Genomic DNA, 23,923 nt, shown 5'->3' with positions numbered 1-23,923 from the left:
TTGAATATTTGTATCCAATCTGGCACAGCGGTTTCAAACCTAGATTTTTTAAAGAAACCTTTGAATCCACACGTGCACTGAGAGGCATGATCAAGAGTGTTCAAGCAGCATGCTTTGTAAAAGCAAGTCAACTGAAAGCAACAGAATGTCTACTAACAATAGAATGGATACATGAAAAATTGTGGTATATTCATAAGTTCATTCTGCTATATGAATATGTACAGCAGAGAAAACAGAATGAATCAGAGCTAAGTACATCAGCATGGGTGAAACTCAAAGTGTTGTGAATAAATCTCAAAATGTCCAGTGAGAATAGAACCACTATTGCTAATATTTTCAAATCTAAGAACAGTATTGGTTCTTTATTTTTCTTTACCCGTTGTAGGAACTGTGACTTGTCTGGAAATTTGATTATACTGTATTTTCAAAGAAAGTCCATGCAAACCAACCAGGCACCAGTAGAACTCAAAAGGTAACATTATTTTGGTAAACTCAACAAATTCCGGAGGCTATTCCTTAGGCGAGTAATTTGTACATCAAGAATCAGAAAGAGGGCGTTCAAGATGTCGAAGCGAGGATGTGGTGGGTCCTCTGGTGCAAAATTCCAGATTTCCTTGGGTCTTCCGGTTGGAGCCATGATCAATTGTGCTGACAACACAGGAGCCAAAAATCTGTATATCATCTCTGTGAAGGGGATCAAGGGACGACTGAGTAGACTTCCTGCTGCTGGTGTGAGTGACATGATGATGGCCACAGTCAAGAAAGGCAAACCAGAGCTCAGAAAGAAGGTACATCCAGCAGTGGTAATTCGACAAGGAAAGTGATACCGGAGAAAAGGTGGTGTGTTTCTTTATTTTGAAGATAATGCGGGGGTCATAGTAAACAATAAAGGCGAGATGAAAGGTTCTGCCATCACAGGACCAGTTGCAAGGGAATGTGCAGACTTGTGGCCCAGGATTGCATCCGATGCTGGCAGCATTGCATGACTCTTCGGTGCATTTGTAAAAGAAAAAAAATAATAATAAAAATTATTTGCTCCAAAAAAGAAAAAAAAGAATCAGAAAGAATGTCATCATTTCTCAGAAGTGATCTCACATTAACACAATTTGCAGACTGGTGAGTCAATCAGAATATCAGTTTATTAATTTATAATGAGTAACATTACCACACTGACCAAGATACTCAAGCGTGTAAAACACGTGAATCAGAACACAAGTCATCAGATGGTTTCTTGATGTGTATTCAATAAGAACATGGACGCTTAAATGTATATTCAGATGTTTAATGGCATCTCAATGAGAGTTCACCTTCCAAAGGAACTAGGAAAGTCAATATACTGGAGAAGGCAGATCCTCCTTGAATGCAGATTGAAGGAGTACTATAATTTATCTATGCTCTAAGCCTATGCTTCTGGAGTTCAAGCACACCTGAGGACACTCCTGCAGCACAATGCCTGGCACAAAGAACACCTGCAATAAATACATGGCAAAGGGGGACTTCCCTGACAGTCCATTGGTTAAGACTCCATGCTTCCATCGCAAGGGGTGAGGGTTCGATCCCTGGTCAGAGAACCAGGATTCTGCACGCCACGTGGTGCAGCAAAAAACAAAAAAATTACATCACATTATATATGACGTAAAACGTTTGCTGTTTGCTTCTTTTTCCCCCTACTCAATAATTCAGCAAATATCTATAAAATTGTCTCCTGAACACAAAGTACTGCTGGGAGATGAAGAGTATACAGATGAGAAAGACACTACCCCTGCCATTATATAATAACCAGCAAGTGGTTTTACAAAGCACTTTCACAGTTACCTCATTTGAACCTTGCAAGATCTTGCGATATTCTTGTCATCCTTTTCTTATGAATGAGGAAATCAAGCCTCAAGTTATTTAAATAACTTGCCTATGGTCATTCAACTAGTAATGGTAGAGCCTGGATTTGCACCCAAGTCTTTTGACTAATATATATACGTGCTACATATATATATATCAAAGAAACAGAGAAGGAAATAAGATTACTCAAAGCCAACAAACATAGTCTATCTTCCTAGAGCATCAAATAAAAGCAAGTGCAAATAATATTTAAAATATTATATATGCACACATATTATATTATATTACATTATTTATATTGTATTATATTGTATTATATTATACTCAGTGCTAACTATGGAGAACGAAAAATTCTATGCACATTTCTGGTAAAACACTAAGCCAAAGTGAAAATGTTTGATTGGCTTCTGTGCCTCCTTTCCTTCAGCAGTATGAATCACTTTATTCTGCCCTGCTCTCTAGGTTCACCATTTCCCTTCTCTTTCTTAATATAGTGAACCAAGTTGACTGGATTTATGCCCTGGAAGGAGGTTGACACAGTCAGTGGCTCAGTGCACAAGTTCTAGATCTAGATCTAGACCTCCTAAGGCGGCATCCCATTTCCACCACTGTTTAGCTGTGTGACTGTGTTTGTGCCTTAATTTCCTAATCTATAAAATAGAGATGAGAATAGTACCTACCTCACAGTGTTGTTGAGTTAATACATATAGAACAGCATTTAGACAAGTGCTCCTATAAATGTTGACAATTCTTTTTCAAAATAGCAGTGACATCCATTTGTCCTACCTCCTTGAAACTGTGCCCTAACAACCTTGATAATGAAGAAGGCCATGGTAATAATAACCTTGTGCTCAGTGCCTGTGATGTTTGAGCGCTATCCAAGAGGCTTTGGATACAATACCTCATTTAACTGTTATAATAAATTCTCTGCTGTATTCATTTGCATACAAAATCTGAAAATAAGGAAACTAAGATTTAGAGAATTTAAGAAAGTTGCCCAAGATTACACAAGTAGTAAATTATGGAGCCAAGATTTGGAATGGATTCTTTCCAACTGTAGAGCCTGCGTTTTTCCCCTTGGATAGAGCTTGGGGTATCCTCCAACTGTTTGCTTAAATGTTTACAAACAAACAATCTTATGGTGTATTCCACAGATAGGTAATCCCACCTAGCATGAATTTTTCTATTCAATTTTCTGAGCACACCTCATTTCCCATAGTTTCAGATTTGCAGATAGAGGGCCTACCTTACTGCAGCCTTCTTGCATTCGGTTAGAGACCACAGAAAGAGAGAGAGAGAGAACATCAAAATGAGCCTTCAGAAACAAATTTATTTCATTGAAAGAGGTCCATTTTCCTAGAAGAAAGTAGAACTGCCTGTGCCTGAAGCCCCTGGGTTGTAAGCAAGCTAAAAATGTCAAAGATTTAAAAAAAGAAAGCCTTGGCAAAATCCTCATCAATCAAGCAATGAGGGCTTACTAGTAAGTTCCGTGACACTGAGAATCAGATTGAGAATTATTCATCAAAGAAGCCACTGTCAGTCCCTCACATTTAGTATTCAGATTCACAATTTTCCTGTGCATGCCGTAGTTTAATGATCAGGGACGAAAAGTGACCTGAAGAACCCAGCATGTATTTTCTGTTTCTTTGTCACAGACACTAACCTGTCCTGAAGGTCTCCACAAAGCCATCCACCCAGAGGGGAGCTTGGTCTTCACAGAATCTGCACTACCTCAGAGCCCTGCTGACTAGTCAAGAAACTTAGGGAAATGCTATTGAGTGAAAAAAACATGGAGGGGCAGGTGCAGAGCGGGCACAGCTGTGCTCCCTGATGAGTCCCCAGGGTCTAAAATGGTCAGCTAGGGGACTTCCCTGGTGGCCCAGTGGTTAAGACTCCACGCTTCTGCTACAAGGGACGTGGGTTCTACCCCTGGTCGGGGAACTAAGATCCCACATGCCACGCAGCATGGCCAAAAATTTTTTAAATAATAAAATAAAATAAAATGGTCGGCCAGGTATCATGTCTCTGCTTTGAAAAAATATTAGGGAACCCAACAAATTTAATTTAATTTAATTTAAAATTTGATGACCAGAGCCTTTAAAAAGCATTTCTCCGTAGAGTCTCCATTTGGTCCCACAAACTTGAAGGCAGATACTGTTTTCCCCATGTTCTAAATGAAGTGACTGAGGCTCTGTCCAGGATGATGAAGCAGTAAAGGAGGCAGCTGGGGTCTGAGCCCAGCTGAATGATTCTGAAACCCCTCCTGTTACTGCCCTGGGCTCAAGTACATCCAATGCCCATCCTGAGCTCCAGCTATATGCCGGGCACTGTTCTGGGTGCTCAGAGAAATGGAGACAGGACATAGTCCCTGAGAGATGGGACAAATAATCAGGCATGTCAAATCCTCCGCAGTGGTTGTCAGCAGGGCATTCTACCATGGGGCGAGGCAGTGACACCGAAGCTGGGGCCTGAGAGATGACCAGAAATTGGTCAGACAAAGGGAGTGTTCCATGAAGGCTTTGAGCCCAAAACCTCAACCTGAGCAGTCTCCAATCTGACAGCCAAATAGTGTTCCCCTCCTATTTAGGGCTCCTGCGATTCATCTACTTCGCATTTTCACACGGCTGGGCAAATACTTTTTAAAGAACCATTTTTTCTAGGAAAAAATATATATATATATAATACACACATAGTATGTGTATGTATATATGTATATGTGTGTGAATGTGTATTTACATAAATATTCATATATATGTGTGTCTATATACATGTAGAAATAGAGATATAGATCTAGATACAGATAAACTACATACAGAAGGACAAAAAAGCCATTAAATTCACTGAGTACTATTTTTCTATGTGGAACTTTAGCTAGTTTTTTCAGTTATTCAATTATTTAAGAAACACTTAAATGTATTTAATGAGCATCTATATATGTCGAGCATTGTGCTAGGCAGTGAGGATACAGCAACAAATAAGATCCTGTTCTCATGGTACTTACATTCTACTGGGGGAAGCAGATACAAGTAAACCTAAATAAGCAAGATACTTACAAATTACAATAAATACTAGAAAGTAAATAAAGGGATGAGAAAGAGGAAAACATCGGGGGCCACCTTAGGTAGAATGTCAGAGTAGACTTCTCTGAGGAGGTGATGTCTGAACTGAGACCTCGCAATTTCAAGAGCACTCCAGGTGGATGGGACAACAAGGACACGGGTCTAAAGGCAGAAAAGAGCTCGATGTGTTAATGCTCTGGTCTTCAACCTTGGCTGCCCCTTTGATTACCCTGGAGAACTTCCTAAAACTACAGATGCCCAGGCTTCACTCAAGTGCTAGGCATTTTTTAAGTGCTCCAGCTGATTTTAAAGTGCCATTAGATTGAGTATCACTGAAGTAAAGGATCAGAAAGGAAGCCAGTGTGACTGATGCACAGTGAATAAGGGGAATTGAGGTTGGATAAATACACAGGTGCAAGTCTGTGCAGGACCTTGCATGCCTTGGGAAGGAATGTGAATTTTATCCTAGGTGTGAGGGGAAAGTATAGGAGCATTTTTCAGGGGCATGTCATTAAGTGATTCACATTTCTATAAGATCACCCTGATTACAGAGCGGAGGAGCATGGAGAGTAGGGGCAAGAGTGGGAGGAGGACCAATGTAGAGACCATCACAGTTGTTTGGATGAGAAGTGATGGTGGCTTAGATTGGGGAGGGGGCAGTAGAGATGGGAAGAAGTGGATGGGCTTAGGTTAACTACCTGGAGTTAGTTCAGACTTCACAGGTTTAAGGCACGGTCCTCTACGAGGCTCCTTTCACTTCAGACACCAGCCACGAGCTCCAGGGTTCTCAAGCCACCTGCACTTCTCACCAACTGGCTGCCTATTTGAGGGTTCCATTACACTTCAGGCTCAGTAATTTCCTAGAACAGCTCACAGAACTCAGGAAAATATTATCCTTAACAATTTTATTATATAGGATACAAATTAAGACCAGCCAAATGAAGAGGCACATAAGGTGAGGTCTGGGAGAATCCCAAACGTGAAGTTTCTGCGTCCTCAGCACGTGTCACCCTCCTGGCACATCAATGTGTATCACAAATCAGGAAGCTCACCCAAGCCCTAGGGCCCAGAATTTTTACTGTGTTTTCATTATATAGTGATGATCAATTGAATCATTGACCACAGAACAGAATTTAATCTCCAGCTCCAGGCTCCAACCCTCAAATCACATGGATGGCCTTCCTGGCATGGCTAGCTCCTGTCCTGAGTCATCTCATTAGCATAAACTCAGGTGTGGTCTAAGGGGCCCACCATGATTAACAAAGACATTCCTATCACGTGGGAGATTGCAAGGGTAGAGAGTCCCTCCCAGGAATGGAGACAAAGACCAGACAGTTCTTCATCACTGCTCTGGAACCACTTACTGAGCTAGAGGAGCATAGGCCTGGTGAAGGTTGTGGTCTGGAATCAGAAGTGTGGTTTTGCATGTGTGAACTTTAGATTCCTATTAGACAGTCACATGGAGTTGTCAAGTAGGTAGTTCAATGGATGAGAATGGCCTCAGGGGTGAGATCTGGGCTGTGGATGTAAATTTTACAGTCATCAGTACATTAATGGTACTTGAAACCAGCAGACAGGGTGAAATCAATTAGCAAGTTGGCATTAATAGAGAAGATGGTCCAGGTCCAAGCCCCAAAGCAAACCAGTTTAGAGTTATTGCCACCTACAACTCTGTTTTTCCTGCTGTCTCACCTTTATTTGCTCAGACAGCAAAAAATGAAAGTTTATCCCAATTGAGACAAGTCCCATCTTTTATACAGTACGTACAACCTCTTCAAAAGTCACGTGTCACAGGAGCAAAGCTAGATGATTTCCACAGTGAGCACTGGGCTCAAGCAGGTGAGGTCTATTCTAAAACAGACAGTAAAATAAAATGAAAAGCAGTAATCCAGAATATTTGAAATAACATTTGGGATAAACCAAGACATGTTCCTTTCACCGATGTGAAAGTATGAAAGGATTTAAAAAAAGAGATGAGTTTGTAATTTCAACAAAAAATGAGTTTATAATTTCTTTTTACTGATAACATTCACTTTCCATGCAATAACTGTGACTAAAATGGTTACACTGTTTGAACTTTTTTTCAAAAAAGAAAAAGTTGCTTATTCCTTATTGAAAAGGAATTTCAAAGTTGAATTGATTTTTTCAACTTTTAAAAGTTAACATAAAACTACTGGAAATCCAATAGATGAATTACCCTTGAGAGCAGTGCCAACTTAGGACCAGAATCATCAGGGTTATAAGATCTTCATCCAAAACCATCCCAAGGGTGGTAATAATAATTAATAATGAAAAGAGCAGTCAACATTCATAGAGTTCTTAATATATGCCAACCCTGAGATAAGTATTTCACGGACATGATTCTATCCAATAATATTTTTAATATGTATTGAATGCATGCATTTAATTTTTATTTAATAATGTTTGTTAAACAATAACCCTGAGAAATAGGAATTGTTACTATCCCATTTTACAAGTGAGGAAGCTGAGGCTTAAAGAGATAGAGTAACTTGCTTCTCTACAAGCCACAGTTGTTTAACCAAGGTAACAAGGCCACAGTTCGTAAGCCCCAAAGCCAAGATACTAACCTAGTTCTGTCTGAAGATGAAGCTATAAGAGGTCCAAGAGTTAAAGGAGAGATAGAGAGCCACTGATGCCCTTAACCATGTCTTGGCTGTATGACTGCCTCACTGATGTGTGTTTTTTCTGATTAGAAGTGATTTAGTACCATGTGCAGATGCTGGCAATGCCAATATAACGAAATGTCTAGACCTCAAAACATCAGATTATCTACAAAAACTATTATGCATTCATCATGTATTATTTGTTGTTATATAAATACATCATAAATACAAATAGATAGTATTTACTTATTAATATAAATGAATGATTTCTTTATCATTGCTATAGTAATAAAAACTATCATGCATTAAGTGCTTTCTATGCCTCAGGCTCTTTACAAATATTTTTATTTAATCTTCATAGCACTCAGCATGATAGATCTGATAATCCCCTACAGAGAGCCAGAAGATTTAAAATTTGTCCAAGGTCACCCAGTGACAGGGTTGGGATGTCTGGGTGCACGTTCTCTCCCACATAAAGAACTAAGGGTAGCAGTCCCTTAGCTCCAGGCATTGTTCAGAAGTATCTGTTTATCACTGATGTCGGTCTTTGCCATCTGCATTCCCACTTAGCTGCAGGTAATAAAGATCTCCCATCTATTTTATTAAACTGAATATATTAACATTATTTGAACAGCCATTACCGCTCAGTGCTCTGATACAGAGATAGCCTCAGTGATTAGTGACATGCATAGAGTTCTTTGCCTCCATGCTAAACCATGTCACCCTGACGTGCTTTTGTACATTTAATTTTTTGAAACTCATGTGTCTGTTTTTATCATTTTTCTGCCTCCTTCCTCACTGCTAGGCTGTAAGCTGCCACACACATCTTGCTGATGTTCTTCCACCTGCTTCTAGAGCAGAACTACGGACATTTTGTGCCTGATAGTTCTTTGTTTGGGTAGGGGCTGTCTTGTGTATTTTAGCATATTTTTCAGCATCCCTGGCCTCTATCTTCTAATGCCAATAACATCTCTCCTTTCCTCCCCAGTCATGACAATCAAAAATCTCTCCAAAATATACAAACAGCTCATAAAACTCAATATCAAAAAAAAAAAAAAAAAGCAGTCCAATCCAAAACTGGACACAGGATGTTTCCATGTCTTGGCATCAAAAAACAATTGGCTTAAGAAGACGTGGTACATATATACAAAGGAATATTACTCAGCCATATAAAAGAATGAAATAATGCCATCTGCAGCAACATGGATGGACTTAGAGACTGTCATACAGAGTGCAGTAAGACAGAAAGAGAATAACAAATATCATATATTAACACATATATGTGGAATCTGAAAAAATTGGTATAGAAGATATTATTTACAATCAGAAATACAGCCACAGACGTAGAGAACAGACGTATGGATACCAAGCAGGAAAGGGGGGTGGGATGAATTGGGAGATTGGGATTGACATATATATACTATTGATACTATGTATAAAATAGATAACTAATGAGAACCTACTGTATAGAACAGGGAGCTCTATTCAATGCTCTGTGGTGACCTAACTGGGAAGGAAATCCAAAAAAGAGGGGATATATGTATACATATAGCTGATTCACTTTGCTGTACAGTAGAAACTAACACAACATTGTAAAGCAGCTATACTCCAATAAAACTTTTTTAAAAAGATGTGGTATATACAATGGAATATTACTCAGCCATAAAATAGAATGAAATATTATCATTTGCAGCAACATGGGTGGACCTAGAGAATATTATTCTCAATGAAGTAATCAGACAGAGAAAGACAAATACTATATGATATCACTTATATGTGGAATCTAAAGAATAATATAAATGAATCTATATACAAAACAGAAACAGACTCACAGACATAGAAAACAAACCCATGGTTACGAAAAGGGAAAGGAAGGGGGGGGAGGATAAATTAGGAGTATTGTATTAACAGGTACAAACTACTACACATAAAATAGATAAGTAACAGGGATTTATTGTATAGCACAGGGAATTATATTCAATACCTTATAATAAACTATAATGGAATGTAACCTGAAAAAAAAACTGAATCGCTATGCTGTACACCTGAACTAACACAATATTGTAAATCAACTATACTTCCGTTTAAATAAATGTCTCCAGACATTGTCAAATGTCACCTGGTGGAGGGAGAGGCAAAATCACCCCCAGTTAAGAACCACTTTTTAGGCATGTACATACACAAACACACACACACTCACACACCTATACCTCTAATGTGTTTCACAATGCTGTTTAAAGGAGGAAACAGCCAGCCAGGCTTTCTAGACAAAAACACAAAGTTAATTTAGATAAACTCAAGTAGTGTTGTGAGGAAACCACTCTGAGTACAATGTGTGAACTTTAGCGCATGAAGCCTGTAACATGTTTTTTGCTCAGAGGCCTGTTTTCTTTTTTATATATTTTATATTTCCAGCGTATCCTTCTGAAGAGCTGACGTCCTCAGATAAGTGACCGTATAAAAGAAAGTTTACTACGTATGCCACTATGGTGATCGCCCATGCTTCTACCATATTACTTGAATAGTCAGTCTGCAAAGCAAGTAATTATCTCTAAATCTCCACTTCTCCTACAACTGAAAAGTCCTATAACGTTTCCATTGTCCCTGAATCAATACTTCTGTTAATTAAAAAAAAAAACTAGGGCTTCCCTGGTGGCGCAGTGGTTGAGAGTCCGCCTGCCGATGCAGGGGACACGGGTTCGTGCCCCGGTGTGGGAGGAGCCCGCGTGCCGCGGAGCGGCTGGGCCCGTGAGCCATGGCCGCTGAGCCTGCGCGTCCGGAGCCTGTTGCTCCGCAACGGGAGAGGCCGCAGCAGTGAGAGGCCCGCGTACCGCAAAAAAAAAAAAAAAAAAAAAAAACTAGTTCAAATGTTACTGTCAAGTTTATTGTTCCTTCTCACGTATTAGCCCACCCACTTGTAAGAACTACCTGATATAACACTTCATTGATTCTTCTTTGCACAGATATTTCTACCTGTTCGAATTCGGACTCTCAGGTAGACTCGCTCTGAGAATGTCTGTGAGGCAAACAGCATGACGGTCTCCATCATTTTGAAACTTGCTGCCGATGTCCATTTTCCCCTGCTGACAGCAGCATTCCAAAAGAATCAATTTCTTTCTCATAAGAACTTGGTCAGTTTTTTCCTGCTCTTCAGATGTCATCTTGTCAAAAAATGAAACCACTGGGAGTCATTTCTATATGCAGTTCTTTGCACTATTTAGCTGTCTGGGGTTATTGACTGGAAAATAAATCCTTATCGATGGTACTGATGGAATGGCTGGGTCATAAGATGCCCGCGTTTTCAACTTTAAGATATGATACCATTTTGTTCTCCAAATGGCTGAACCCATTAGAAATTCCAGCAGCAGCGTTTTAGAGGTGTAGCTACTTCTTACACAAAGGGGTGTTTAGTTTTACTAATAACCTTTAGAAGTACACATTACACTTGACGTTCTTGGCAATCCACGGAAGATTTTTACCCATCCAAAGAATTTGCTGACAGATACATGTGCTTCCGCATGCTCTCTGACCACTCTGCTCAGGGGATGTCACATCTGTCAATCAATGGCTTGCATAAGTTCAAGACCGGAGCTGCAGGACGACTGATGTGAATCTCGACCTCCTCCCTGAGTTAACTCCAAATGACCTGTCTTTTTTGCCATTCATTGCTAGCTGGAAAATGACTGATGAGATTAAATACTGGATTTTTCCAGAATCCAGAATCATGTACCTGAGTCATGAGTATAACTGTGGTAGAGAATTGGGTGACCCTGAAAGATGTGTGATCCCCCTCTGGAGTGCAGGGTTTTTGTGGGGACGTGTCTGTCCAGGAGGAGCAGAAGTGATGTTGTCTCCTGCAGGTTAAAGTGATTCAGACACACACGTGACTTCCACCCAATCCCTCTCCCCAAGCCATCCGCTGAACGAAAAGAACTCTGGGCACCTGGTGGAGATGGAAGGAACCAGGACCCTGAATGACCACATGGGAAGCTTTCCAACCAGTTTGGACTGGGAACTGAGAAATAGATTTTTATTGTGTTAATCCACTGAAAATCAGTGTTAATCTGTTGCAGGAGCCAATATCACCCAAATTAATACGGAAACCATACGCAGCTAAAGGAGACTTCATGTATGGACAAATTTGTATTTGCCCTTTTAATAAAAGAAGTATACATATTTGTAGTTCTCAAGCGCACAGATGCAGGAGGCAAGGGCCAAAAGCCAGCACCTACTCCTTGTATTTATCCAAAGGAGTTGAAAGCGTGTCTACACAAAAACCTGCACATGGATGTTTATAGCAGCAGCTTCATTCATAATTGCCAAAACTCGGAAGCAACCCAGATGTCCTTCAGCAGGTGACTAGATAGATAAACTGTGGTACAACCAGACAATGGAATATAATTCAGCACTAAAAGAAAGAAACTATCAGCCATGAAAACCATGGAGGAAACTTAAATGCATGTTACTAAGTGAAAGAAGCCAATCTGAAAATGATACATACGGCATGATTCCAACTATGTGACATCCTAGAAAAGATAACTATGGAGACATTAAAAAGATCAGTGGTTGTCAGGGGCTGAGGTGGGGGAAGGGATGAAAGGCAGAGCACAGAGGATTTTTAGGGCAGAGAAACTACTCTGTATGATACTGTAATGGTAGATACATGTCATTATACATGTGTCCAAACCCATAGAACATACAACAGCAAGAGTGAACCCTAATGTAACCTATGGACTTTGAGTGATTATAATGTGTCAAAGTAGGTTCATCATTTGTAACAAATGTACCACTCTGAAGGGGAATGTTGATAATAGGGAAGCTGTACATCTGTGGCGGCCAGGGGCATATGGGAAATCTCTGTACCTTCCTCTCAGTTGTGCTGCAAACTAAAACTGCTCTAAAAAATGAAGTCTATTTAAAAATACGAACTAGAGGGGGAAAAGTCAGCCCCTTTGGATTTGCTCTTAACCCCTCTTAGACCCAAGGCCTTTGGATCGTGAGAGCAGTAAAGTCACTGGTCCAGTGCTGAACACCCAGTAGTACACATCAAATGCCAGTTTCCCTCATCTCCTCAGTTCTTAATTGCTAACAGAATGATGGATGCTACCCAGATACTGGACATCGTGGAGGCATTATCCAATGGGAAGAATATAGCCACCTACCACTTAATCAAAAGTGAAAACAGAAAAAGGAAGCCTACAGGAGGAGAAGGCACAGAAAATTTTCTTGGCCACAAGTAGGCAGAAACACCATCTGCTCTTGTATGATTCTGCTGTTGCTTTTAGGGTGTGGTTACTGTAAGACCTTAATATTGATTTGCTCGTTTTAGAATCATTTTAAGGAAGTAAAGCCTAGCTTACAATATGCTTTTACATCACCTTATGGATTTTACTTTGTGTTCATCATTTTAAAAATAGTTTTGATAATACAACTTTTCGAATGTTTCCAAAAGCAATCCTTAGAGAGATGCTGCACTACTCCCCTACTTTTTCCTTCAATTGAAGGCTCTATTCCTGACCAATATGCCAGTAGTATAGGGTGTGGTTTTTTTTAATCTTTATTATTTTTTTACTATGTGCAAAATCATGCATACGCTTTATAAAAATAAATTCAGATAGTAAAGAAATGTGAAAGAAAAATAGACAAAATGGGATCATGTTATATGTTTAGTTTGGCAACTTGTTTCCTGGATTAAACTGTTTGTCTTGGGCATCTCTTCATGGACATCCTTCCCATGACAAGCACCCTCAGTACATTTAAAGACCTGAGATCTCACTTTAGAGACAGGAGTTAACTGATGTTAATTCAGGATTCCTTTATCCCTGTCTGCCTCATTATCCCAGCCCACTTCACATGAGTGTGGGCAGAAACAGCCAGGTCCAAGGAACTCATCTGGGCAGAGATGTAGCCAAAGAGGGAAGAGTTTTACAATTTTGATCATGGCTAGCTCTCCTACAAGGGACTCTTTGTAGCAGGAGTCTACAAGTCAGCATTGCCAGGGATGAGATGCTAATTACTTGAGCATGACAGTAGCAGACCACATGGCAAGAAGCCGTCTACCATAGAGCTTCTGGATGTGTCACTCTAAGATCAGAGACTTAAACTAGGCAGCAAGGCTGAGCCCCAGCCATGGACAGGATGTACAGGTTTGAGGGTCCCCTCTGCACACACAATGGTCTTACAGCTTTCGTCCATCACAAGAAGTACTTAAATAGAGGCGATCTCTCCAGGAAGGTGAAATGGAATACAGCAGCTGCTCTCAGGTCACTGTATTTCCTGGAGGTACCTGCTTCATTCCCTAAGATCGCTGGGCATTGGCCAGGAGGATGTCAGTCACCCTGTGGCCAGATTGCCTGTTTCAACAGTGACACTGTGTGGCAAGACCGGTAACAACAACCAAAAATCCTGGCTAAAGATGATAAGTATCCAGGAATCATGGAGTATCCCTGGCGAGATGAGGAGAGAGGATAGCAGGAAAAGAAAAAAATACATTCTCACTGGAGGCGTTATGGGATAATGGATGACTTATGTTAAATATTAAAATAAATGATACATCTCAAGCTGATGGATAAGAAGAACAATAACAAAGGCAGCTGCCTTCGGCTATATATCCTCTGTGGTTCAGGCATGTGAGGTTCTTTGAATGTCATCTCATCTACTCTTCACAGCAAAACTTATATAAGATGTGTACTTATTTTCATTATTTGGAGGAACCGTAAAGTTAGAAAAGTTAAGGAACTTGCCCAAGTTTACACTTGCCAAGATGTGCCAAATTGGCTATTCAAACCTAAAACACTCTACTCCCCGATCCAGGTCCTCTTCATGATTCCAGAGAATATGGGGGAAATGAAAGTCACCGATGCCCTCCAAAGGGAAGGGAGGAGTCTCTCATTACTTTCTCTGACCCATGTAGGTGTGGAGGGGTCAGGAAAGACCTAAGAGATTCCACCAACCCAAGGAAAGCATCCCTACCAACTGAGAATCTCAGTTTCAGACATCATCATCTCCAGCCCAAACCTTACAAAATATCTATGCATTTTTCACCTCCAATTTCTCATTGGTTCTCGTAAAAATTGATAGCAAAATGTATCAATAAATAGTACTCATCTTACTATTCTATGTCATACTGATTTTCTGGGCACAATGCCCAACTTGGTTTAATTTATCTTTATTAATTAAGCTAGAGCTTTGTAAAGTATGGTTGTTTTATTAAATTGATGTGACCTAGCCAGCTGCTACTAGCACAAGTGCGTGTGGCAGCAGAAAGAGTTGTCACAGAGGAAATATTCTATTTCCTATCTCCTCTAATAGCCCAACAAAACCCAATGCAAAGAAATCTCATCCTGACATTTAACCCTTCTCCTCCTCCTCCTCCTTGAGCTTTGATGGGACTGGGGATATGTTAATCTGGGATCATTTGGTTGCAAGGAAGGAAAACACATCAAGCTAGTTCATAGTAAATCATGGGTTTGCTCTAAAATAATCTTTTCTCAATTTTACTCCATAGGAACATAATGGACTTAGAAAGTGGCAAGTGTCCAAAATTTCTATAACAAACTCAGTGTTTATGAAATCACAGCTTAAAAGCTAAGGTGTAGCTGATGGAAGTCAGGAGTCAGGAAATGGTGAGTGGAGGTAGAAGGAAGAGGAGTGAAAATATACTTGTACAATATGGGAAGAAAAGTGATACCATTAGCAATTAATGGAATGAAAAAGGTTAAAATGAAAACAATAGAGGGGAAAAATGATGGTATAACTGGAAGGGGAGGAGGGGCAGGGAAGATAGATAGTAGTGTGTGGGGGTTAGCTACCGCTGCATAACAAATTACCCCAAAACTCAGTGGCTTAGTACAATCATCATTTATTATCACTTACTCATTTGCCGGTGAACCAGAGTTCACCTGATCTCAGCTGGGTCTGGCTAGATGGTTTTGCTTCCCTCTGTGGGTCTACGAGTCAACTGGGAGAGCTTTGCCCCACATCTTTTATCCTTCTGAGAGAAGCAGGCTAGCGAGGTGCTGACAGAGGTACTTGAGGGCAAACCCTACCGCACAAGCACTTTTCTAATCCCTGCTTGCATCATGTCTGCGAACATCCCATTTGCCAAAGGACACCACATGGCTGAGCCCAAAGCCAGAGGGTGAAGAGTAGAGGTGGAAAGATCTGCAGAGCCCCATGGCAGTGGGCATGGAGATAGAGAGGGGGTGAAGGACTAGAACCAATGGGGGCAGGAGAGGTGGGTGAGGGTAGAGGTGAACTAAATTCTCATAGAGGTGAACTAAATACTACCAAAGCAGAAACCAAGAAACAATACTCCATAGGATGGATGGTGTAGTGGTACAAGTCTATTATTTAGAGAACCAAATTAACACTCAGAGAACTAAAAATTGAAACAGGGACTTCCCTGGTGGTCCAGTGGTTAGGAACCCGTCTTGCAATGCAGGGGACACCAGTCCAAGCCCTGGTCAGGGAACTAAGATCCCACATCCTGCAGGGCAACTAAGCCTGTGCGCTGCAACTACTGAGTCCACAGCCACAACTAAGACAGAGTCCAGCCAAAAAATAAGTAAATATTTTTTAAAAAGAAGAAGAAAGAGAGTTGTTTCCTTCTGGAGGTTAGTATCAAGACGGGGAGGGGTGGGTTAAGGCTTATAAACCTTTTATTTGTTGTTTCAATTTGTAACTGTATATAATTATTAAAGATATTTTTAATTAATTTTAAAAATCTAAAAACAGACACTGACCACTATACGCAATACAACAGATTAAAGATTAAAAAGAGACAATCTTCCCCCTCAAGAAGTTCACAGTCTTGTGAGGAAGACAGAGCTATAAACAAATAGTGACAATACTGTTCCATAGGAGGACACAGTGCTAAGACAGCACAAAGGAGAAGGAAACTCAGTGCATTAGGAATGGATGAGGGAAGACTTAGCAGGAGTGGGGACTTTTGAACTGAGATTTGAAGTACAGGAATTTGAGAACGACCTCTCTCTTGCCCCAAATCTTTAGAAATGGAAAAACGTGTTTAAAGCCATAGCTATCCTAGAAAGCAAAGAGGGGTACCCTTGGTGGGTGGGTAACTTGGTAAAGAAGGAAGCTACAGACTGAAATATGCTCAGAAGGCTTTTGCACCACTTTTGGGCAAATACCCACAAGAATTGAGAGCAGGGACTCAAAGAGATATTTGTACACACATATTTATAGCAGCATTAGTCACAATAGCCAAAAAGAGTAAACAACCTAAGTGTCCATCAACAGACGAATGGATAAACAAAATGTGGTATATACATACAATGGGATATTGTTTAGCCTTAAAAAAGGAATAAAATCCTGGCATATGTTACAACATGGATGAACCTTGAGGACTTTATGCTAAGTGAAATAAGTCAAGCATAAAAAGACAAATACTGTACGATTCCAAGTATATAGGTCCCTCGAGTCGTCAAATTCATAGAGACAGGAAGTAGAATGCTGGTTGCTAGGAGATGGAGGGAGGGGAGATGGGGAGTTGTTTAATCAGTGGAGTTTCAGTTCAAGAAGATGAAAAAGTCCTGGAGGTGGATGGTGGTGATGGTTGCACAGCAATGTGAACGCACTTAATGCCCCCAAACTGCACACTTAGAAATGGTTAAAATAATAAATCTGTCCCATGTATATTTTACCCCAATTTAAAAAAGAAAGAGGGCTTCCCTGGTGGCGCAGTGGTTGAGAGTCCGCCTGCCGATGCAGGGGACACGGGTTCGTGCCCCGGTCCGGGAAGATCCCACATGCCGTGGAGCGGCTGGGCCCGTGAGCCGTGGCCGCTGAGCCTGCGCGTCCGGAGCCTGTGCTCCACAACGGGAGAGGCCACAACAGTGAGAGGCCCGCGTACTGCCAAAAAAAACAAAAGAAAGAAAGCTATTGTGAAGCTGGGTACAAGCTCTAGAGAGCTCCCAGCCTGGAGGCTTATTGTGAGAGGGCTGGGCAGAGGATGACTGTCAGTAGGTAATAAGGTGGAGCCTCAGGAGGGGCACATCCCAGTGAGTCAGGAGAGTGTGGAACCCTCAGTTGGAGAGGTAAGGCAGTACAGCTAGATATCATTCATATGGGAATAAAACACCAAACAATACACCATGTTCCCATGGCAACACGCATGTTTATGTAAACACATAGAAAAAGATCTGGAAGCTTACCACTGATAGTATCTTTGGGGAAAGTAAAGGAGAATTTTAGCTTTCCCTGAATGTTTGGGTTTTTTAACTCCAAGAATATATTTATGCATTTATATAAGCATGTATTTATATACGAATAACAAGTTTAGATGAGAAAAGGATGGTACGCTAGTGTCTTTGTCTTTTTTTAAACTGAAATAGAGTTGCTGTACAATATTCTATGCTACAAGTGTACAATATAGTGATTCACAGTTTTTAAAGTTATTGTAAAGTATTGGCTATATTCCCCGTGTTGTACAATATATCCTTGTAGCTTATTTTATGTCTTAACCACATATGTTAACCAAAACAACAGTATCTATTTTGACAACATCCACCAAAAGTTTTAGGTACCATCTTGGTTCAAGCTCTATCAAGCTTCATAGAGTTACAATTTTTCCCCCCACAGGGACATCCCCTTGACTTTTCACTGGGGAACATATAATGTGTAAGAATTGTTCCCGCTGCTCTCCAACCACCAGTCCTCACACCAACACTGGGCTTTTTTTTTTTTTTTTTTTTTGCGGTACGCGGGCCTCTCACTGTTGTGGCCTCTCCCGTTGTGGAGCACAGGCTCCGGACGCACAGGCTCAGTGGCTATGGCTCACGGGCCCAGCTGCTCCACGGCATGTGGGATCTTCCCGGACCAGGGCACGAACCCGCGTCCCCTGCATCGGCAGGCGGACTCCCAACCACGGCGCCACCAGGGAAGCCCAGCACTGGGCATTTTAAGTGCAGAACATTGAGGAGCTGCCAGCCTTCTCTGCCTCCATGTCAGACCCACATTTTCCTTGCCACAGACAACAGCACATCTCGGCCTCTCTTGAACTCTCTCTTATTTTGATCAAGATGTTTTGTGAGAAAAGTGGAACTAGAAGTAAAGGAGGCATCAGTCCTGACTCAGTCACTTATTTACTGTTCCAAGTTGACATTTTATTTAAATCCCTGTGCTTCTGTTTCCTCGTTTCAAAACTAGTAGTGATAACAGTGGCTGTTATCATAGGATTGTTGCAAAAACTAAAGAAGAATACAGATATTTAGGATAGTCTGCATGAAAAAAAATAGAAAGGGGTATGGAAAATACTCGAGATTAGCTGCAGATGGAAGGTCGTCTGGGTACAACATTTATTTCTCCAATTAAATTGTAAAGTTGTCCAGGTATTGTCCCCGGCTTCCCCCATGAAGCTTTTAGCCTTCGCTTCATTGGTTATCTCGCTTTGATATGTTATGAAATGCTTGTCCCAGCAGATGGCAGAAGAGAACTGAGTCAGGAAAACCAGCCTGGACGTTTCAATGGGCAGAGTGAACCAAGTTAAAGGGTCCACATCTTAATGTGCAAGCTGAAATTGCTCTAGACCTTGATTTCATGGTTGTCATTGACCTTTCCTAACAAAGTTGGGTCTGGAAAGTCATGAGGGCAACCACTGTGTCAAAAAAACTTCTTCAAGAACATTCTTTCCCTGAGCATCTCCAAGGTACTAGAGACACATAGATGAATACAAAATAGTCACTGCCCCCAGGGAGTTCACAGTTAGCTGAAACCAAACAAGGAGATGACAACTTGCATTTTGCAGGGCTGCCCTATCATGACAGCAACTGTCTGAATGTGACGGGCTGCCAGGTTTGGGTTGCCTGCTTCAAACCATCTTAGAGACATGGCATGTCTCTCCAGCCCCACTGTCTCCATCCAAGTCCAGCTCATCATCTCTGGCCTCCATTACTGCAGCAACCTCCTAAGAGAACCCCCTTCTAGTACTAGTCTTATCTCAAGTTCATCCTCAGGGTAAGCTTTCTAAAATGCAAACATAGTTCTACTATACACCATCTACATGAAAAGATTTAATGGTTCCTCATTGCCCTCATAACAACACCCATACACTTCACCTTCCTTATAAGGCCTTTCATGATCTGACCTCTGCTTTCCTCTCCTGCTTCATCTCTCCCCCTCCATCTCCCATGCAATCTATATATCAACCCAAGAAATGACTTTCAATTTCCCAAATGCTTTTTATTCCCTGCTGGTCTTAGCCCAAGTTGTTTTTCTCTCTGCCTAGAATACCTTAAAACTAAAACCCATTCCCTCTGACCAGTTGTTCTCCTTAATCTGGCTAGCTAGTATTTATCCTTCAGGTCTCAGATTAGATGTTATTTCCTTTGGGAAACATTCCCTGATGGCATAAGACCGGGTTGAATAACCCTCCTGGGTACCCCATAGCACTCTCTACTTCCATTTTCCTAGCATTTATCATACTAGAAATGTACGTATCTTCCCCTGACTACTGTAAGCTCCTTGAGGATAGGATTCCCTCTTGTTCAACAATGTATCCCCATTTCTTGGCACAGTTCCTGGTACAGAGCAGCACACAATCAAAATAAATTAAGTAGATGAATAAATAAAACACAGTTGACACCATTCAAGGAATCATAAGATCCTTGGGACATGAGATTTTAAGAAAGTAGATCCTCCTGTGTATGTCAGCCACAATCCCTTTCCATCGAGTTGTCAACCAGACATGCTCAAGACAGGTTGTTTTGGTGCAGGTAGGCTGGAGACATGGAGAAGATCATCCAATCAATCTTTTCATCTACAGCAAAGATGTTCTATAAACTTGAAAAAAAAAAGCAAAGACTTTAACAAAGGGACCACTCACAGAGTTTCCTTCATGGTAAAGGGAACACACAAGGCTTGGTAAGGTGTCGAGAGCCTAGCAATAGTGAGAAGCTGACACCACCCCCAGGGCCTCTTGAGACCAGAGGAGGAAATACTGTTATGAAGAGCCCAGTGAGAAAGGAACCCTGGAGCAAGGGCTGTCTAGTGGGAGTGGTACATGTGGGAGGATGCAACTACAGCCACTGGATGCCCAAACCGAAAGACAGCAGAGAAGAAACAGCCAGGCCTCTTTTTATTCCACCATTCATCTCCCTGCCCCCCACATTGGCTCTCGTCGGCTGAAACTGAAAGCCAGCTGGTAAGAGAGCCTGGGTGATGCAGTCCACAGGACTCAGCAGGGCAGAGCATGGAGTCCTGGAAGGGGAGGAAAACAAAGAATAACCCACATCCTTACCTAAGCCAGCATCTGGGAGAGCAGGACTGTATCTTCTCTGTGTCCTTGGGAAAATGTAATTAAATATAAAATATAGAGTTTAGTGTTTAATTTTTTCACTCCTTACATACTTCTAAAATACAGAGAGGTCCAGAAATAAATATAACAGGCACTCACATACCTACAACTCAGATGTAACACGTGAACTTTTTGTCATGACTCTTTCAGAGTTGATGTTATTGTTTAAGGAAAAAAATTGCAGGTAAAGTTAGGAGCACCCTCTTTTCTCCCTCTAATCCCTCCCCTCTCCCATTTTCTCCTGAGATAATCACTAAATTGGTAGGTATTCCTCCATTCACAATTTTGCTACATACATTTGTATGCATAAACAATATATAACATTGTTTTATATCATTTTGTAATTTTTTTTTTTTTTTTTTTTTTTTCGGTACGTGGGCCTCTCGCTGTTGTGGCCTCTCCCGCTGCGGAGCAACAGGCTCCGGACGCTCAGGCTCAGCGGCCACTGCCCACGGGCCCAGCCGCTCCGCGGCATGCGGGATCCTCCCAGACGGGGGCACGAACCCGCGTTCCCTGCATCGGCAGGCAGACTCTCAACCACTGCGCCACCAGGGAAGCCCCATTTTGTAATTTACAAAGTAGTCCTATACTGTGTATATCCTTTTGAATCTTCTTTTACACAGTCAGCACAATGTTTCTGAGATTTATTTGTGTTGATACATATAGATCTGGTTAGTCTGTTTTAACTTCTATGTGGCTTTCTATTGTTTGAATATTTACATTTCCTGTGTTACTAATATATTTGAATTTATTTCCACCATTCTTATTTTGTGCTTTTTCTATCTATGTTTTTCTTTTCCTTCCCTTTTTTTGCAGGGCAGGGGAGGAAGGGGAGAACCATGTTTTCTTTATTTCCTCTTGTTTCCTTTAAACATTTAGGGAGTTACAGATTCTATTTCTTTTCTTTCAATTTATTATCTTAATTTTTTAACATGCATAGTTGACCTAAAGAAAATATTAGTATATTAGACTATTTTAGTTCCAGATTATCCTCTCCCACCTTCCATGTTATTGTTGTCTAGAATTTTAGTTCCACATCTTTAACCACAAAATATAATCATTTAAAATTTTGTTTTTAGTCAAAGTTTATTTATATTTGTTTACATGTTTACTAATTGCCTTGCATCCTACTTCTTTCTTCTGCTATATTTCCTTCTCTTTTTTTAAATAAATTTATTTATTTATTTATTTTGGGGTACATTGCATCTTCATTGCAGCGTGCAGGCAAGCAGGGGCTACTCTTGTTGCAGTGTGCAGGCTTCTCATTGCAGTGGCTTCTATTGTTGCGGAGCTCGGGCTCCAAGTGCCCGGGCTTCAGGAGTTGTGGCACACGGGCTTAGGTGCTCCACAGCATATGGGATCTTCCTGGACTGGGGCTCAAACCCGTGTCCCCTGCATTGGCAGACAGATTCTTAACCACTGCACCACCAGGGAAGTCCCTATTTCCTTCTTCTTAAAGTGCATCTTTTAGTAGTTCTTTCAGCAAGAAATTGTGAATGATTGTTTTAATCATTATCTAAATGTTTTTATCTTTTCAAATGTTTTTTATTTCACCCTCATCCCGGAATGATAGTTTAGCTAGGATAAAATTACTAGACCTAGGGACTTCCCTGGTGGTCCAGTGGTTAAGACACTGTGCTTTCACTGCAGGAGGCACCGGTTCGATCCTTGATCAGGGAACTAAGATCCCACATGCCTCGAAGTGAGGCCAAAAAAAAAGAATTACTAGACTGAAAATTGCATTCCTTTAGCAGTTTGAAAATAGAGTACTATTGCCTCTGGCTTCTACTTTTGCTGATGAGAACTCTGCTCCCCACTGATGTACTCGCCTTTGTAGATAATCTGTTTTGTCTCCCTGGTACTTTGTGTGTTTGTTTGTTTTTGTTCTTTGAGTGTTTGGAAATGGTATCAAATTTAAAGAACATTTGCAAAATAAAAATAGTACTAGAAATATTCATATACCATTTATCTAGTTTCATCCACAATTAACCTTTTACTCTATTTGCTTTATTGTTTGTTCTCTCTCCATACCCATACAGACACACGCACACACTCACACACACAGCACATAATTTTTTTTCTGAATCATCTGAGGATAAGTCATGCATATCATGCTCTTTACCTCTAAATACTTCAATGCACATTTCCTTGAAGACATCGTCTTAGATAACTGTCGGCACAGTTATCAACTTTAGTAAGTTTAAAATTATACATTTTTATTTAATCTTTCATGCTTCTGATTTTCTCAATTGACTCAGTAATATCCTTTATAGCATCCTCTCCCCTATCCCCAAAGTACATAGTCCAATCTAGTCTCAGGTATTGCATTTAGTTGTGTTGTATCTTTAACCTCCATGAATCTGGACTTTTTATATAGACTTCCCTTATTTTTTATGACATTGAAAGTTTTGTTACATCCCCCTCCGCAATTTTTAAATAGGATGTTCCTCATTTGGGGGTTCTTCTAACTTTTCTTCACTAGATTCATGTTATACATTCTTGCCTGGAAAATTACATAGGTGATGTGTGCTCAAAGTATCACATTTGGAAGCACATGATATTCCAAGAGAGGGAATGTTTTCTCTTTGTGATCTTATTAAAATACGCAGTAAACATGAATTGATTTTATCTTAATTGTGACTCAGCAATGACCCTACAATCTGAAGATTCATATTTAACTAGTGTTTTTATTAAGCTAGACCCAAAAATGTATAAGAAAAAACTACCTTATTCTTTCTTCTGATCTCTTCAAACTCTCTCTGTAGATCCTTCCCCTTTCCTACATGGAATCTCAAATAATAACTTAATAATTGTATTATTTTAGGATAGTCCAACACAATATCAAAACTATAAATTTACTTAAATTCAAGTCATCCTTTCCATGGCTCAAGAAGCAGGCATCTTTGCCCACTATTAATGGACGTGCAGCTCTGTCCCTGGAGTGTAACCACTGCTTGTCACTCTGCTGCCAGTCAGGAGCACCTCCAACCATGGTCTCTTGATTTTGGATTTTTCAGTCATGAGATATATATCTTCCCTAGGATATTCCAGCTTCAGGAGACACATGTCAAGCTTTCCAGATACCACCA

The 23,923-nt window shown here is 40.7% G+C and overlaps 1 pseudogene; it reads left to right on the top strand.

The window, feature by feature from the left end:
- The first annotated feature begins 563 nt into the window (after nt 1–563).
- LOC116749238 lies at nt 564–5,569 on the top strand (annotated as a pseudogene).
- The last annotated feature ends 18,354 nt before the right edge of the window (nt 5,570–23,923 follow it).

The sequence above is a fragment of the Phocoena sinus genome, chromosome 2, assembly GCF_008692025.1.
Source record: "Phocoena sinus isolate mPhoSin1 chromosome 2, mPhoSin1.pri, whole genome shotgun sequence".
NCBI lineage: Eukaryota > Metazoa > Chordata > Mammalia > Artiodactyla > Phocoenidae > Phocoena > Phocoena sinus.
The sequence above is the reverse complement of the archived record's forward strand: the minus strand, read 5'-3'. Positions and strand labels throughout refer to the sequence as shown.